The sequence below is a fragment of the Tachysurus vachellii genome, chromosome 13 (assembly GCF_030014155.1).
Source record: "Tachysurus vachellii isolate PV-2020 chromosome 13, HZAU_Pvac_v1, whole genome shotgun sequence".
Lineage (NCBI taxonomy): Eukaryota > Metazoa > Chordata > Actinopteri > Siluriformes > Bagridae > Tachysurus > Tachysurus vachellii.
Genome location: NC_083472.1, coordinates 11,221,313 through 11,228,444, shown reverse-complemented (window position 1 = coordinate 11,228,444; position 7,132 = coordinate 11,221,313). Strand labels below are relative to the sequence as shown.

The 7,132-nt window shown below is 47.8% G+C and overlaps 1 pseudogene; it reads right to left on the bottom strand.

Moving 5' to 3' along the window:
• Nucleotides 1-2,909: 2,909 nt before the first annotated feature.
• LOC132856296 (uncharacterized) lies at nt 2,910-6,228 on the bottom strand (annotated as a pseudogene).
• Between the last annotated feature and the right edge of the window lie 904 nt (nt 6,229-7,132).

Here is a 7,132-nt window from a genome sequence, read left to right as displayed (position 1 = left end):
AAGTGCCTGAGGATTTCATTACGAGGAGAAATGGTGGTGTAAATGCGGTGACGTAAATTGGGCCGCTGTGCTGGATGTAGATCATGTTGATCATTTGAACTAGAGCAGAGATAGAGTACATCAATTTCATGTCACTATTCTTAAGATAGCTAAGGGCAGAGCAGTTAACACAAGACAAAATACCGCTCTCAAATAAGTACACATTATCATTTCTCTAGGGGATACATTACTAGGAAAAGGGCATGGTCATTTGAAATCAATGGTGTAGAATTACTCTTAATTCCCTAAGTGGTAAAAAAAATACTTTTAAAGAACTTACAATCAAGAAAAGGAAAGAAGGCAGGAGTGTTTTTTTAGGCTAATAAGCATGAGGATAAAAAAGGTTATAGGTTGTGTAGATGGCACTGTGAATGTGACTGTTATGTGTCACTGTAATATGAAAAAGGTGACGCTGTTTTTTTTCGACACTAGAAAAGACTTGCAGGGACAGAAGAGAACGAGAGCAATCTACAGGGCTTTCACAGGTGAATAAGCAGGAAAGGCGATGAGAAAAAGAATCAGTATGGAGGATTGGGGTTGAAGGTGTGGGTACAGAGGGTAGCGGGGGTGCTGTGTAATAACAGAGCAGAGGTCCCACCATGAGAGATGAGAAGCTCAACGAACGCCTACAGAGGTCAAGGGAGTCCACATGTTTGCACTGAGAGGAGATAGATGTGTTCCTGGCTTAATACTCACCCATAACACAAAGGGCAGAATCAAGACACAGCTTAAAAAGCCACAGAGGAAATAATGAACAAGAAGTCAGTAAAAACTGTCATATTTACAGCAGAGGAATAGAATGAACAACATACTGTGATAAATATAGACTTGGGAGCTGACCTGGTGAAGTTTTCATTTTCAGTAGAAACAAAAGGACACTGAATGATTGCATTCCAGCAAACAAATAGATACACAGCGTATTATTATTTAACCTTGATCTCTTTTTTTTTTCCACTCAATAAATTTCCATACCTGACATGCATAAAGAAGGCACACAGAGGGCTTTGATAGCTCACCCATCCCATGTAGGATTCTATCAAGGTTACCCAATAAAAATGAGAAAGACATTTTACAGTGGCATTAAATATGCAAAATAAGTCATTATATCATTTCTAGCAGTACACTAATGTTCTGTTCTGCTGACAGAATGGAAATTGAATATTTGCACATTTCAACCAGTATAAACAAATGAATCATTTCATCAGAAATTATATTGTTAGGGTAACTATAGGGCACAGCAATAGAAAACGGAAGGGATATGAGTCCCGTGCTGGGCAAAAGATTTATACATCTCCACATTAACAGAGATACTGTAACGACGGAAAACAGAGCGGACCCAAACGCAGGATAGCATAAACCCTATTTTGATTTATGCTATCCTGCGTTTGGGTCCGCTCTGTTTTCCGGCGTTACAGATACAGAGATAAAGAGGACAGCACAACTAAGTTTTTTTTTTTTTTTTTTTTTACATCATATTCTACAAACTTCAACAATCTATTTTTTAAATTTAAACCTAGTAGGCAGGCTGGGTGTAAAAAATACTCATGAAAAACACTAAATTCTTAAAGTGCTGAATGTCTTTTATGAAATGAGCCATAAACCACTACTGTGAAGTGTGACATGACAAATTTAATGCTGAACAGGGGCACTCCCAAAAAATGCCGGAAATTAATTTTCTGGCCTCTGGTAAAAAGAGTTAATGGCTATTTTCCATAACCCTTTTGTCTTCTCTGCCTGTCATGTGACACAGTTTTGGAATTCAGATTCAGACCAATCAAAGAATATTTCGAAAAATGGTAGATTGTTTTAACCAGTGTTGTATAAAGTACTAGAAAGCAATACTTGAGTAAAAGTACAAGTATCGTACTAGAAAAAGACTTTGGTAGAAGTGAAAGTTACCTTTTAGAATATTACTCAAGTAAAAGTCTTAAAGTATCTGATATATACTGTAGTTAAGTATCAAAAGTCATTTTCTGATATTTAATGTACTTTACTTTTACAAGTATTTGAAGTAAAAGTAAAATTTTTTTTTTTTTTTTTTAAAAAAGCAAGCGGTTAGAACTTTGATTGTGAACTTTATTGTGGCTTTCTTATAGTAAAGCATAAAGCATATTCAGGGTTCCCATATCTTCTTAATCTCACTCATCAAATCAAAATCACAGTCTTTTCCAGGACATTTCAGGCACAATTCTCTTAAGTTCAAAGAACAAACAGCATATTTTCAGAGCTGACATCAAAGAAAAAAACAGAAACAGAAATTTTGTATGAACTTCAGTGTATAACGTTATCGTCTTCACCCTGTTCACTGAGTTCACCATTATCGTCGGGGTGGTCGTCTACGATAACGGGAGGTCGTCCAGTAGGTGCTTCCATGGCGGTTTCAGTTGTGCTTCTTCCTCGTTTGGCAACATTACACCGAAATAGAGCGTGCGGAAAGTGCGCAATGCAATTTAGGAGCAGTGATTCGCCAAACCTCCCTTATTGCAGTCGCACACATTTCTTCTGATTTTATTTTGTAGTAACGAGTAATGAAGACGCTTATTGGAAATATAGCGGAGTAAAAGTATACATTTTATCTAGGAAATATAGTGGAGTAAAAGTGAAAGTTGACATAAATTTAAATAGCGAAGTAAAGTACAGATACGTGAAATTTCTACTTAAGTACAGTAACGAAGTATTTGTACTCCGTTACATTACAACACTGGTTTTAACTTAAATAAGAATGCTAGTAGACAATCTTAAAATAATTCTCATTAAAATCTCATCTCAAGTGTCAGGAAAGCTCTGTGTTTTCATTCTTGCTGGAACACACTGAATCATATGCAAACTACAAATCGTTGGGTTACTTAACGTAATCCCCGGTTCTTTGATAACAGAGTGAGGTGTTTCACTATGGGAATCGCTTTGGGCGTGACCAACTACGGAAGCTCTTATGACACCACGTCTGTCTTTGACAGACAGGTCGACCTGCGACCAGACTCCGCCTTGCCTATATCAGCCAGGTCGACCCCTGTCTTCGTCATTAACGAGATTTCTTCCCGTCCAAGTGCAAGGAGGGAAGTGCTGGTGAAACACCTCACTCTGTTATCAAAGAACCGGGGATTACGTTAAGTAACCCAACGTTCTTTTTCTAACTTCGCTCGGTGTTTCACTATGGGAGATATAGACAGCTCCCGGATTGCACCCATATTACTGTTTCCAAACGGGTACAGCAGTACCGGCCCCCAGCACCGCGTGTGCTAAGGACGGTCCCGAAACGTCCAGCCTATAGAATCGTACAAACGTATGCGGCGTTGCCCAACTCGCCGCCGAGCAAATGTCCAGAACGGAAACTCCCCTGAGTAAAGCCCACGACGTGGCCATACCCCTAGTGGAGTGGGCTCTCAAGCCCGCAGGGGGCTGAAGACCTCTGCAACCATACGCCACAGATATCGCCTCCACAATCCAGTGGGACAGCCGCTGCCGAGATAACGGCTTCCCTGTGTGGGGAGTAGCCCAAGACACAAACAGCTGGTCACAAGTTCTGAAACCAGCTGTCCTGCCCACATACGCCCGAAGAGCCCGCACCGGGCATAATGCATTGAGTTTCCGCTCCTCCGGAGAAGAAAACGGTGGAGGATGAAAAGCCGCCAGTTCAGTAGACGGGCACCTATATGTCGACTCCAAAACCTTGGGCACAAACGCAGGGTTAGGACGGAAAGAAACTTTAGTGAGCCCCGGAGCGAACTGTAAGCAAGATGGGCTAACCGACAAAGCATGTAAATCACTCACACGCTTGGCTGTCACCAAAGCCAGGAGCAGTGCCGTCTTAAGAGAGAGATACTTAAGACTCACCGCCTCTATCGGCTCAAAAGGATGTTGGGACAGGGCTTCTAAGACGATGGGCAGATCCCATAAAGGAACCATCTGCCTAGACACCGGCCGTATGCGGCGCGCCCCCTTCATAAAACGACTTATTAAAGGGTGCTGGCCTGCCGACCTGTCACCAAAACCTACATGGCAGGCTGAAATAGCCGCCAGGTACACCTTAATGGTGGAGAAAGCCTTCCTTTTATCAAGCAGATCCTGGAGGAAGCATAATATATCCCTAACAGAGCACTGAAAAGGGATAATCACTCTCCGCCCACACCATTCCTCAAAAACACGCCATTTATTGCTATAAAGAGCGCGGGTAGAAGAGGCCCTCGCACTCTGAATAGTCTGTATAACTGACGAGGGCAAGCCAGCCGCATTCAGATTCCACCTCTCACGGGCCAGGCCCAGAGGGCTAACATGTCCGGATGAGGATGGTAAATCTCCCCCCCCCGCCTGAGACAGGAGGTCCCTCCGTGGGGGGAGGGGCCACGGCTGCCCCGACAATAGCTGGACAATCTCCGCCACCCAATGTCGGGATGGCCAGCGCGGGGCTACCAGAATCAATGACAGACACCGCTCCCTCACTCTGGCTAAAGTGGGGGAGATTAAGCTCAGAGGGGGAAACGCATACAGAAGCACGTCCGGCCATCGATGGGCCAAAGCATCCACACCCAACGGTGCATTTGCGTCCACCAGGGAGAAATACAGAGGGCAATGAGCGTTTTCTCGCGAGGCGAAGAGATCGACGGCAGCCTGACCGTACCTCTGCCATATCTGGCTGACCACCTGAGGATGGAGTTTCCACTCTCCGTACAGGGGATTTCCCCTGGACAGTAAATCCGCCCCTCTGTTCAAGATCCCCGGAACGTGAGTCGCCCGGAGGGACAGAAGCCGTGTGTCGCACCACACGATCAGCTTCGTCGCCAACCGATGCAGCTGAAGGGAGCGTGTGCCCCCCTGACGGTTGATGTAAGCAACCACCGTCAGAAAATGTTTCAGTGCCAGCCACACCGCCAACAGCTCCAAATAGTTTATATGTTCGTGCACCAACTGTGGTGGCCACGCGCCGTTCACAGTCCTGCCCATTAGGGTTGCACCCCAACCCTTCAATGACGCGTCCGTTGTCAAAGTTATTCTCGATGTCACCGCCCCTAAGGGAATCCCCGATCTGAACGTCACAGGGCCTTTCCAGTGTCTGAACGCTTCGACGCACGCATGAGTGACTCTCACCGGTCGGCTGAGATGCCGGCGAGAGCACAGACGCAAGCGCGCGATCCAGCGCTGAAAATCCCTCATTTTGAGTAGCCCCAAACGCACTACCGCGATCACCGAAGCCATCAGCCCCAGCATTCGCAAGCACAGCCTGTACGGGACTACTCGTCCCCTCTGAAAACGAGCGAGACATTGTGTGAAAGACGCTATTCTCTCTTCCGTCAACGTGACTCGATACGAAAGGGAGTCCAAGCCGAGCCCTAAATACTCCGTATGTTGAGAGGGCACCAGCCGGCTCTTCATCATGTTTATCCTGAAACCCAGGTCTCTGAGGTGATACAGGACAATCTCTGCGTCTCTTATGGCTCGCTCCCTTGACGACGAGCATATCAGATAATCGTCTATGTAAGACAATATCCTTATGCCCTTGTCCCTCAACGGGAACAGGGCTGCCTCCACACACTTGGTAAAAACCCTCGGAGCTAATGATAGCCCGAACGGTATAGTTTGAAATTCGTATGCTGTGCCCCGGTATGCAAACCTGAGGAATTTCCTGTGAGAGGGATAAATATCTATGTGGAAGTACGCGTCCGCCAGATCTATCGTAACAAACCAATCGCCTGGACGAATCGATCGACACAGCACCTTGTGTGTCAGCATTTTGAATGAATACTTTCTGAGGTGCTTGTTCAATACTCGTAGATCCAAAATGGGACGGAGGGCTGAACCGCCTTTCTTTGGAACTACGAAATAACGGGAATAGAAGCCCTGACAGCTTTCCTCCCCGTGTACCACTCTGATTGCCTGCTTGTGCAGGAGGGTTTCGATTTCGGCCGTCAACACACGAGCCGATTCTCCCTCGGCCACTGACATGATCAGCCCGTTGAAACGAGGCGGTTTCATGGCAAATTGGAGCCTGTATCCCCGTGACACTGTTGCTAAAACCCACGGATGAGCCACGCATGCGCGCCAGCTGGCTATGCGGGTCGAGAGAAGGCCCCCGTACACTTCCGCCCCGCCATCGTCGCGCAGTGATGACGTCATCACACGCGCCGTGCGGGCCCCCGCTGACGGGGAAGCGAGCACTGCCCCCAGCGGAGGGACTGGGGGAGCGCATTCCATGCCTTTGCATTTTTCGGGATTTTTTAGACATATCGCCCTCGGCTGTTTGCCTGGCTGCGATAGTGCAACATTTATTCCCATGTGTCTCGAACCCGGGGAGCATATCGCCCTCAGCCCGTGGCTTGGCTGCGATAATGCATGCTTTATTATGAATTCCCCTGTGTGTGTGAGTGCTTGGTGACACCGCACATGGCTCTGACCTCCCTCTCTTCGTTGAACTGGAGGAGAGCGAACATAATGAGCCCCTAACAAACTCAGAACAGAAGGGCTGAACTCCCGCCTTCTTCTCTTCGCCGGCGGAGAGAGAAGGACCGGGGAAAACCTGTGCGTCAGGTCGCACGCTTTTTCTTCCTTTCCTCGGGGTGGGGCGGACGGTTCCTAGCCGCCGCGGCCGCAAAAGAATGCTTACCCCAAGGTCCGGAGCCATCTGGACGCGGTCGCTGACCGACCTGTCCGCTGTGAGCTGGTCTCACAGCTCTCGCGGCCATCGGCCTCCCCCTCGATGCTGCGGCTTCTGCGAAGCCCTGCCGCGTCGGCTGAGGGGGTGGTCGCGCCGCCTGCTTGCGCGGCAAACAGAGGTGAAAAGCCTCATCCTCCTGTTTTCTGAGGGTGCTGGTTTCTCTCATTTTCTCGAGAGCGGGCCCGAATAAGCCCTTAGCCGGGTCGTAAGGGGCATCCATCACCTCCACTTTCTGAGCGTCGCCCAGGCCTGACAGGTTTAACCACAGCGCTCTCTCACCTGACACGGCCAGGCCCATTATGTGGCCACAGCCCTGAACCGCGCCGCGTGAGGAGCGCAAAATCAGGTCGTTCACCACACAGATCTCGTCCCAGAGCGCCGGGTTCGGTACACCCGAGTCCAACTGGCGCCCCATCTCCTCCAAAATCTCCGCTTGATATGCTG